The sequence below is a fragment of the Tubulanus polymorphus genome, chromosome 12 (genome assembly GCF_964204645.1).
Source record: "Tubulanus polymorphus chromosome 12, tnTubPoly1.2, whole genome shotgun sequence".
NCBI classification, from domain to species: domain Eukaryota; kingdom Metazoa; phylum Nemertea; class Palaeonemertea; order Tubulaniformes; family Tubulanidae; genus Tubulanus; species Tubulanus polymorphus.
This window is the reverse complement of record NC_134036.1, coordinates 6,303,114-6,315,393: the sequence shown is the minus strand read 5'-3', so window position 1 is coordinate 6,315,393 and position 12,280 is coordinate 6,303,114. Positions and strand designations below refer to the sequence as shown.

Sequence of the window (12,280 nt, the reverse complement as noted above, 5' to 3'; positions counted from 1 at the left end):
CATTGCTTAAGCACATTTTATCAAAAAAAAATAATGCCATCTACCGGGAGAGAAAGGAACTATTTCCTATCTCAACCCGGTAGATGGAAGTGAGAGAGGGGAGAGAAGAGAGAAGGAGAACGAGAGAAAGAGAGCGGGGAGGATGAGAGAGGAAAATAAGAGAGGGATGAGAGGAGAATGAGAGTGGAAGGAGAATGAGAGAGGGGGAGAGGAGAACGAGAATGCGAGAGGATGAGAGAGGGAGCGGGAGAATGAGAGAGAGAGTGAGAAGAAAGAAGACAATGAGAAAGAGAGAGAGATAGGATAGGATGGCATATCACCTAAACTTCTATGTTCCTTGTGGTTTTCTATCCGTCAGATTCTAGATGCCGGGAGCAGTTTTTACATTTTTCAGTTTTCAGTTCAAACACGTATCAGCAGCAACGTCAAATATTTAGTCCTCGTGGACATAAGAGTTCACTGTAACTGAAGTCGAGTTCGTTTGTTTATACTCTCTGCCCACACATATTTATCCAGTTCATCTGATGTAGTCCTGATCAACAAACACAAACAAACGTCAATAGTTCCACCGTGTACGAACGTCCTAAAAATATGCATGAAACTTAATAGAATGATTTGAGGCCACCTATCAAACAGACATAGTAAGAGGTCTAGTTACCGGTGTATCAGAGAAATGGCAAACTTAGGTAACCCCTAAAATGAGGGTCAAGGGTCAAATATTTTTTGTCTCCGATTTCGATGAAATTCAGTGTAGACATGTATTTTGATGTGCTGATCACAAATCCGAAAGAATTTCTCAGATCCAGGGCCCCAAAAATGAGAAATTTGAATTTTTAGGGGGACCCCTTAATTTTCAAAAGGCCTTGGACCCCAGAGTTTTTAAGATATTCAAAATCTGATTGCATATTTAGAATCAGCACCCCTAAAAATAGTAAGGGCTAAAATTTCAAGCAAATCGAAGAGATTCGATTTTTTGGCCAAAAATGGCAAAAATCTAAGGTCCAGGAGTTTTTTTTCGGGAAAAAATTTGTTTTCTCCCATTCCTTCGAAACTTAGTAGAAAGATGTATTCCGGCGTGTAGAATCCGGATCTGCAATCAGATTTTAAATCGGAGTTCATCTTCATTGCCAAATTAGGGTTCAATTGGCCAAAATATGCACCCCAAAAATGGGGTACAAAGTCAAAATTTTCATTTACTCTATTTGAATAAAATTTGGTACAGATATGTTTTTTGGGGTGCTGATCACGAATATCAAGTTAGTTTCTGGATCAAAAAGCCCCTAAAATGAAATATTCAGGATTTCATGTTTTGACCCCTAATTTTTGTCACTAATTTTGATGAAATACGATTTTTTATTTAACCCGTAAATGGCATTGAACAAACGTATAATGGAGATGAAGAGTTAATTTGCATAAACATTGGAGGCAGAGAGAGAGGAAGAGGAAAAGCGAGGGAGAGAGACAAGAGAGAGACAAGAGAGGTGAGTGAAAACCATCATCATATTTCTCGACAAAACAGTGTTCTATAATTCAGTGTTCTTGAATCGGAGTTCATCTTCATGGCCAAATTAGGGTTTAATTGGCCAAAATATGCACCCCAAAAATGGGGTACAAAGTCAAAATTTTTTTTCACCCTATTTTATTAAAATTTGGTACAGACATGTTTTTTTTGGGGTGCTGATTACGAATATTAAGTTATTTTTCTGGCCCCTAAAATGAAATATTCAGGATTTCATGTTTTGACCCCTAATTTTTGTCACTAATTTTTGTCATTAATGAAATACGATTTTTTTTTTAACCCGTAAATGGCATTGAACAAACGTACAATGGAGAAAAAGAGCTAATTTGTATAAACAATGGAGGCAGAGAGAGAGAGAAAGAGGAAAAGCGAGGGAGAGAGAGTGGAGAGAGACAAGATCGGGTGAGTGAGAACCATCATCTTATTTCTCGACAAAACAATGTTCTATAATTCAGAGTCGCATTCTATTTTTGAAATGATTAATTTTTGAATAGCCCGGAACCACGACACAATGAAATACTAACGACCAGAAACGCTTATGCGTCAAATTAATAGGTCGAATAGGTGATCGACCAAAACTGGTATCTGGCTACAGGTAATCAAATACAGTATTATCAAATAAGTTATGATGAAGTTCCAATGTTAACACATTCAATACAATAAGGAGAAGAATATATTCACCTGGCTGTTTGACTAAATCCGAATTAGGTGCCGAAAATCTTCCAATGTTATTGTAAATCCATCAATGCTTTCAGGTTTTAGTTCATAGTCCAAACACATTTTACATTTAATCTGTTGACAGCATCGCGAAACTATTTAAGTCGATGGTATGGCGAATCCTCGGGAGACAGTTTTTAACGCTATGATGCATTCCTTAGTTCACTGAGTGCTCCGTGAATGTTATGTCATGATAGGTCGTTTAGCGTGAAACTGCTGGTGAATTCGCGCTTAGAATTCGCCGTTTCAAAGTTCCGTGTAGAGGCGAAATCGATGAAATATCCAAGATGTCGAAGATGATCAGGATCGAGTCCACCATGGATTATGAAATTTAAAACAAAGGGAAACAAAATTACAATTGCATTTACATACATCTAAACGGTGCCAGTGACAATCAAACCTTGCAAGGCACAGTTAAACAGTTGTGACACAAGTCAAAAATGTTTTGGAATTTGGAAAGTTGGTAGATTTGTTTTTTGCCGGATTGTTTACTGTGCTTACCTATTAAATCGTTTTAAACGCTTTGCTGAAATCAAAGTAATTTTCAACACCTTCAAATCGTTTCCGTTTTGAAGAAGTTTTTTTAGGTAAGACAATGTCAAATCAACGAACCGAAACTAAAACGAACTTGGATAAAACTCTTTCGATATCAATACATACAACAGTTTAGATCGACGAGTTGATATCGATACCATTGGGTTCGAGTCCCGATTATTCCAGCGGTTAAGAGGTTTGATGGTGTAATGTAAATTTCGACAAATAATGCAACTAGGATTTCGGCAAATAATGCAACTAGACCTTAGATTTCTTCTTCAGTAAGTCGAAATATTGAAAATCAATGGAATACAGCAGTTAGATTGACGAGAAGGCGCCATAACGACATGATGCATGATACAAGATAAATTGGGTTCGAGTCCCAATCATTCCAGCAGCAAAGTGGTATTAATGTGAAATTGAAATTTCGGCTAATATAAGACCAGAGCTTCAATTACTTACTGAAAACCACGGAATATTTTATACAGTCGTTTCGATAACCTGTTCGCCTGTTTTTTTCTACCCCCATAAAATCCTTACGAACAAATTTTGAATAGCGGCACATTATTAGGATTATGGTATTCTAACTAATTACATAGATTCAAACCAAAAATAAGTGAAATTTAACACAAGAACTAATTTTAAATTATGAATAATAAATAATTAATTTGAGTTTAAATTAATACTAATTTCAAAGGTTTAAAGCGCAGACAATGAGTTTAATTGAAGACAATGATTAATTTCAAAGGGTCAAAGCCTAAACAATAAGTTAAATTAAAGACAATAAATTATTACATAGATTTCAAGCCTAAACAATCGGTTTAATTGAAAACAAAAACTAATTTTATAGATGAATTGAAAGAAAAAACTAATTTCAAAGATTCCAAGCCTAAACGATAAGCTTAATTGAAGACAATAACTTATTTCATAGATTGCAAGCCTAAACAATGGGTTCATTTCAAACATTCTAATTTAAGCCAAAACAACGAGTTTAATTAAACACAATAACAAATTTCAAAGCCTCAAAGCCTAAAGAATAACTCCTTTCAAAGATTACAAGCCTAAACACAAAGCTTAATTGAAGGCAATAACTAACTTCGTAGATTAATTGATGGCAATAACTAATTTCAAAGATTCCAAGCCTAAACAAAGAGCTTAATTGAACAAAATTACTAATTTCAAAGATTCAAAGCCTGAACAATGAGTTTTATTGGAGACAAATACTAATTACGTACATTCATAGCACAAAAATGAGTCTAATTTGAGTTTGAATTAAGGCAATAACTAATTTCATAGATTCAAAGCCTAAACAATGAGTTTAATTGAAGGCAATAACTAATTTCAAGCATTTTAAGCCTAAACAATGAGTTTAATTGAAGAAAATAACTAATTCAAAAGATTCAAAGCCTAAACAATTAGTGAAATTGAAGAAAACAACTAATTTCATAGATTCCAAGCCTCAACAATGAGTTTAATCGAAGACAAGAACAGATTTCAAACATTTTAAGCCCAAACAATGAGTTTAATTGAAGAAAATGATTAATTTCAAAGGGTCAAAACCTAAACAATATGTTAAATTAAAGATAATAAATTATTACATAGATTGCAAGCCTAAACAATGGGTTTAATTGAAAAAAAACTAATTTTATAGATGAATTGAAAGAAAAAACTAATTTCAAAGATTCCAAGCCTAAACAATAAGCATAATTGAAGACAATAACTTATTTCATAGATTGCAAGCCTAAACAATGGGTTCAATTCAAACATTCTAATTTAAGCCAAAACAACGAGTTTAATTAAACACAATAACAAATTTCAAAGCCTCAAAGCCTAAAGAATAACTCCTTTCAAAGATTACAAGCCTAAACACAAAGCTTAATTGAAGGCAATAACTAACTTCGTAGATTAATTGATGGCAATAACTAATTTCAAAGATTCCAAGCCTAAACAAAGAGCTTAATTGAACAAAATTACTAATTTCAAAGATTCAAAGCCTGAACAATGAGTTTTATTGGAGACAAATACTAATTACGTACATTCATAGCACAAAAACGAGTCTAATTTGAGTTTGAATTAAGGCAATAACTAATTTCATAGATTCAAAGCCTAAACAATGAGTTTAATTGAAGGCAATAACTAATTTCAAACATTTTAAGCCTAAACAATGAGTTTAATTGAAGAAAATAACTAATTCAAAAGATTCAAAGCCTAAACAATTAGTGAAATTGAAGAAAACAACTAATTTCATAGATTCCAAGCGTCAACAATGAGTTTAATCGAAGACAAGATCAGATTTCAAACATTTTAAGCCCAAACAATGAGTTTAATTGAAGAAAATGATTAATTTCAAAGGGTCAAAGCCTAAACAATATGTTAAATTAAAGATAATAAATTATTACATAGATTGCAAGCCTAAACAATGGGTTTAATTGAAAAAAAAAACTAATTTTATAGATGAATTGAAGGAAAAAACTAATTTCAAAGATTCCAAGCCTAAACAATAAGCTTAATTGAAGACAATAACTTATTTCATAGATTGCAAGCCTAAACAATGTGTTCAATTCAAACATTCTAATTTAAGCCAAAACAACGAGTTTAATTAAACACAATAACTAATTTCAAAGCCTCAAAGCCTAAACAATGAGTTTAATTGAAGAAAATAACTTATTTCATAAATTCAAAGCCAAAACAACTAAGACAATAACTCCTTTCAAAGATTCCAAGCCTAAAAAAAGCTTAATTGAAGGCAATAACTAATTTCATAGATTCTAAGCCTAAACAATGAGTTTAATTGAAGGCAATAACTAATTTCAAAAATTTTAAGCCTAAACAATGAGTTTAATTGAAGAAAATAACTAATTTCAAAGATTAAAAGCCCAAACAATGAGTTTGATTGAAGACAATAACTTATTTCATAAATTCAACATTAAAAGAATGCGTTACATTGAAGACAATAACAAATTCAAAAGATTCAAAGCCTAAACAATTAGTGTAATTGAAGACAATAACTAATTTCATAGATTCAAAGCCTAAACAAATAGTTTAATTGAAGGCAATAACTTATTTCAAACATTTTAAGCATAAACAATGAGTTTAATTGAAGACAATAACTAATTTCAAACATTATAGCCAAAACAATGAGTTTAAATTGAAGACAATAACTAATTCAAAAGATTCAAAGCCTAAACAATTAGTGAAATTGAAGAAAACAACTAATTTCATAGATTCCAAGCCTCAACAATGAGTTTAATTGAAGACAATAACTATTTTCAAACATTTTAAGCATAAACTATGAGTTTAATTGAAGACGATAACTAATTTCAAAGATTCAAAGCCCAAACAATGAGTTTAATTGAAGAAAATGATTAATTCCAAAGGGTCAAAGCCTAAACAATAAGTTAAATTAAAGACAATGAATTATTACATAGATTGCAAGCCTAAAGAATGGGTTTAATTGAAAACAAAAACTAATTTCATAGATGAATTGAAGTAAAAAACTAATTTCAAAGATTCCAAGCCTAAACAATAAGCTTAATTGAAGACAATAACTTATTTCATAGATTACAAGCCTAAACAATGGGTTCAATTCAAACATTCTAATTTAAGCCAAAACAACGAGTTTAATTAAACACAATAACTAATTTCAAAGCCTCAAGGCCTAAACAATGCGTTTCATTGAAGAAAATAACTTTTTCATAAATTCAAAGTCAAAATAATGAAAACAATAACTCCTTTCAAAGATTCCAAGCCTAAACAAAAAGCTTAATTGAAGGCAATAACTAACTTCATAGATTAATTGATGGCAACAACTAATTTCAAAGATTTTAAGCCTAAACAAAGGGCTTAATTGAAGAAAATTACTAATTTCAAAGATTCAAAGCCCGAACAATGAGTTTAATTGGAGACAATAGCTAATTATATAGATTCATAGCACAAAAATGAGTTTAATTGAGATTGAATTAAGGCAATAACTAATTTCAAATATTTTAAGCCTTAACAGTGAGTTTAATTGAAGAAAATAACTAATTTCAAAGATTAAAAGACAAAACAATGAGTTTGATTGAAGCCAATAACTTATTTCATAAATTCAACAACAAAAGAATGCGTTACATTGAAGACAATAACTAATTTCAAACATTTTAAGTCTAAACAATGAGTTTAAATTGAAGACAATAACTAATTCAAAAGATTCAAAGCCTAAACAATTAGTGAAATTGAAGACAACAACTAATTTCATAGATTCCAAGCCTCAACAATTAGTTTAATTGAAGACAATAACTAATTTCAATCATTTTAAGCATAAAAAATGAGTTTAATAGAAGACAATAACTAATTTCAAAGATTCAAAGCCAAAAACAATGAGTTTAATTGAAGATGATAACTAATTTCAAAGATTCAAAGCCCAAAACAATGAGTTTAATTGTAGAAAGTAACATATATCATTAATTCAGAGCCAAAAGAATGGTTTAAATTGAAGACGATAACTAATTCAAAAGATTCAAAGCCTAAACAACAAGTTCAATTGAATAATTTACTAATTTGATAGATTCAAAGCCCAGACAATGAGTTCTAATGCAACCGAAACAAGAAAGATAATTCATTACGATGTAATCTAACTTTCTGAGTAAGGATTCAGTCTACTTCATGTAAATTCACCATTACTGGACTCATTAACCTAACTGAATGTTTTCTAAATAGCAAAAAAAGATTCCAACTTACAGATTTATTTGTGTTTGTTTTTGAGCATATTCTCGGTTTATCTTTTCCTCGTGGGGAGAAGTGACATCCAAGCTACTGTAGTCAGATCACAAGAGTCATCTATTGGGCGAGGTTGGTTTGATTAACATGGATTGGATATCAGGTCATGATGAGGCGAAAAAGAACCGGAATCTAACAAATATTGGTTCAAGAAACTGGAAGCAGCGCAGTGGCCCACCTGAAAAAAGTGATAAAAACCATTTAACATCACAATCAAATCGACTAAACCAGAGGCTATTTATATTTCAAGTAGAAATGCTAATCACATACGTAACCCCAAGCCTGACCTAACTTAAATCTCACATATAAAAATGGGGCTTCAATGTTTACTCACCAATTCGTGTTTATAACTAAAACATAGCAAATCTTGATGATGGGCTCAAGCATCGTTAAGCTACTATACTGTCGATGTTTTAGTTTAGTCAGCGCGTATTGGCAGCAATTAGGTATGTATGAGTTGAATGCTGAATGACACCATCTGAAAATAAAAACCATTAAAACATTAGTTCAACCTATTAGCAAGAGATAGTCTTCAGCTGGAAATGGGTTCAATTCGAATCGATGTATTACTGATTATTCCTTTCAATCACCGAGGACAATGTGTTACCGTATAAACCGGTCTATGCTTTGACCATTTTCAACGGACAGTGACAATTCGGGTCACCGCCGTACTACAGTTTGATAATATCTATCTGACCTTGAAAGCGTTTTATACTTCAAAATTGTACAGTATGGTATAGATATAACAGATGTTTTTACCACTCCCAGTAAAATAGGATATCAATCTCGTTGGCATCTCCTAATTTGAAATTCCTTTTAGTCGAGTTATGACTTGAACACAAATATCAAAACCGTTTCGATAGAATATCAATTTCATTTTCATTTTGTAAAACACCGAATATGCTCGCATAACGGTTTGTACCTCAGCCGTAGGGCTTGTGGGCGAGACAAAAATTGATAATAGATATTTTACACCCACTGAAACAGATGAATTCATTAATTTAACACCTTTCAGGTTTCCTTAGTATTTCAACAAAACTTAGATCTCTGCAATAAGGCATTTGGTGTTACCCAACAAATATCTATCAACCTTTAAACACCCAATAGGTTTCCCTAGTAGTTTTTTGAGTGGTATTTCTCCGCATTAGTGACAAAGGCTTCCCTGACACTTATACAAACCTTATACCCTAGCAATAAAACATTGATTTCACCAGAAAAATCGAAACCCTACAACTGCAGGCTTCCTCAGTAGTTTTGCAAACCTAACTACCCTGCATAGTATTACCCAACACACATTGTAAACTTTTCAACACCCCTAGTAATTTAACAATACCAAGATCCCTGCAATGAAGTATCGGTATTAGCCCAAAAAAATTATTTATCAACTTACAACACCTCATAGCAAACCCTGGTAGTTTTACAAATCGTGTATCTCTGCAATGAGGCATTCGCGTTTACCTCAAAGATCAAACTTCCAACACCTTTTAGGCTTCCATAGTAATTTAACAAATCGTGTATTACTGCTATAGGGCATTATTGTGTCCCATTATTGGTGTTGATCGGATTGGAAGTCTAATCTGGCGAACTCCTTCTTAATGGACGGCCTCTTTCTGCGTCTCTTAAGCCAACATCTTTTGGAGAGCTGGTGGGACGATTGTCTACTGGAACTGGGACCGAATTTAAAATTTCGAGTCGAACTCAAATGTTATCTGCCGGAACTGCCGACTCTAGAGGTCCGAGTTTCCGGAAAAATAAACACGTCTCTTACCTGTTTTTACATTAGCTTTACCGAGGACCGGTGAGAGATTCGTCAACACTCGTCTGTAACCTCGTCTACTTCCGCGAGAACGTTCTCCACAGTCGCGCGATTCGGAACAACTCTTACGTTACCGTGACCTTGAATTGCAAACGACCTCCACAGTCGCATGATTCGGATGTGTTTACGCTACCGTGACCTCCTTGACTTGCATACCATATGCCAGAAAGCTTAGTATAGTCGAGGATCGGTGGCCGAGTGGTTTGCGCTGTTGACCGCTGCACTAATGCAAGTCATTTTTAGACTTTAAATGCGTGATATTTTGATATTTGTGTTCAAGTCATAATTCGAATAAATGGAATTTCAAATTAGGAGATGCTGACGATATTGATATCTCATTTTACTGGGAGTGGTAAAAATATCTGTTATATCGGTACCATACTGTAGAATTTTGAAGTATAAAACGCTTTCAAGGTCAGATAGATATCATCAAACTATAGTACGGCGGTGACCCGCATTGTCACTGTCCGTTGAAAATGGTCAAAGCATAGACCGGTTTATACGGTAACACATTGTCCTCGGTGTTTGAAAGGAATAATCAATAATACATCGATTCGAATTGAACCCATTTCTAGTTGAAGACTATCTCTTGCTAATAGGTTGAACTAATGTTTTAATGGTTTTTATTTTCAGATGGTGTCATTCAGCATTCAACTCATACATACCTAATTGCTGCCAATACGCGCTGACTAAACTAAAACATCGACAGTATAGTAGCTTCTACAGGAATTCCAACGATGCTTGAGCCCATCATCAAGATTTACTATGCTTTAGTTATAAACACAAATTGGTGAGTAAAAATTGAAGCCCCTTTTTTATATATGCGATTTAAGTTAGGTCAGGCTTGAGGTTACGTATGTGATTAGCATTTCTACTTGAAATGTAAATAGTCTCTGGTTTAGTCGATTTGATTGTGATGTTAAATGGTTGTTATCACTTTTTTCAGGTGGGCACCTTTTCAATTGGGCCACTGCACTGCTGCCAGTTTGCTGAACCAACATTTGGTAGATTCCAGATCTTTTTCGCCTCATCAGGACCTGATATCCAATCCATGTTAATTAAGCCAACCTGGCCCAATAGATGACTCCTGTGAGCTGACTACAGTAGCTTGGATGTCACTTCTCTCCACGAGGAAAAGATAAACAAAGAATATGCTCAAAACAAACACAAATAAATCTGTAAGTTGGAATTCCAATTTTGTTTTTATTTAGGAAACATTCAGTTAGGTTAATGAGTCCAGTAATGGTGAATTTACATAAAGTAGACTGAATCCTTACTCAGAAAGTTAGATTTCATCGTAATTAATTATTTTTCTTGTTTCGGTTGCATTAGAACTCATTGTCTGGGCTTTGAATCTATTAAAAAAGTAAATGTCTTCAATTGAACCTGATGTTCAGACTTTGAATCTTTCGAATTAGTTATTGTCTTCAATTTAACTAATTCTTTTGGCTTTGAATTAATGAAGTAAGTTATTTCCTTCAATTAAACTCATTGTTTGGGCTTTGAATCTTTGAAATTAGTTATCGTCTTCAATTAACCTCATTGTTTAGGCTTAAAATGTTTGAAATTAGTTGTTGTCATCAATTAAACTCATTTTTTATGCCTAAAATGTTTGAAATTAGTTATTGCCTTCAATTAAACTCCTTGTTTAGGCTTTGAATGTATGAAATTAGTTATTGTCTTCAATAACACTAATTGTTCAGGCTTTGAATCTTTTGAATTAGTTATTGTCTTCAATTTAAATCATTCTTTTGTTTTTGAATTTATGAAATAAGTTATTGTCTTTAATCAAACTCATTGTTTGGGCTTTGAATCTTTGAAATTAGTTATTTCCTTCAATTAAACTCATTTTTTATGCCTAAAATGTTTGAAATTAGTTATTGCCTTCAATTAAACTCCTTGTTTAGGCTTTGAATGTATGAAATTAGTTATTGTCTTCAATTACACTAATTGTTCAGGCTTTGAATCTTTTGAATTAGTTATTGTCTTCAATTTAAATCATTCTTTTGTTTTTGAATTTATGAAATAAGTTATTGTCTTTAATCAAACTCATTGTTTGGGCTTTGAATCTTTGAAATTAGTTATTTCCTTCAATTAAACTCATTGTTTAGGCTTAAAATGTTTGAAATTAGTTATTGCCTTCAATTAAACTCTTTGATTAGGCTTTGAATCTATGAAATTAGTCATTGTCTTTAACTCAACTCATTGTTTAAGCTTTGAATCTATGAAATAAGTTATTGCCTTAATTCAAACTCAAATTGAACTCATTTTTGTCCTATGAATCTATTTAATTAGTTATTGTCTTCAATTAAACTCATTGTATGGGCTTTGAATCTTTGAAATTAGTAATTGTCTTCAATTAAGCTCTTTATTTAGGCTTGGAATCCTTGAAATTAGTTATTGCCATCAATGAATGTATGAAGTAAATTATTGCCTTCTATTAAGCTCTTTGTTTAGGCTTGGAATCTTTGAAATGAGTCATTGTCTTCATTGTTTCAGCTTTGAATTTAAAAATAAGTTATTTTCTTCAATTAAACTCATTGTTAAGGCTTTGAGGGTTTGGAATTAGTTATTGTGTTCAATTAAGCTCATCGTTTAGGCTTTGCATCTTTGAAATTAGTTTTTGTGTTTAATTAAACTCGTTGTTTTCGCTTAAAATGTTTGGAATTAGTTTAATTAAGCCCATTGTTTAGGCTTGCAATTTATGAAATAAGTTATTGTCTTCAATTAAGCTTATTGTTTTCGCTTGGAATCTTTGAAATTAATTTTTTTCTTCAATTCATCTACAAAATTAGTTTTTATTTTGAACTAAACCCATTGTTTAGGCTTGCAATCTATGTAATAAGTTATTTCTTTAATTTAACTTATTGTTTAGGCTTTGACCCTTTGAAATTAATCATTTCCTTCAATTAAACTCATTGTCTGTGCTTTGAACC

The 12,280-nt window shown here is 32.4% G+C and overlaps 1 long non-coding RNA gene across 1 annotated transcript in view; it reads right to left on the bottom strand.

Moving 5' to 3' along the window:
- The window catches only part of LOC141914304 (uncharacterized), a 288,650-nt gene that overhangs the window by 173,136 nt on the left and 103,234 nt on the right, over positions 1-12,280 (bottom strand). The gene's annotated exons all lie outside the window — the stretch shown is intronic.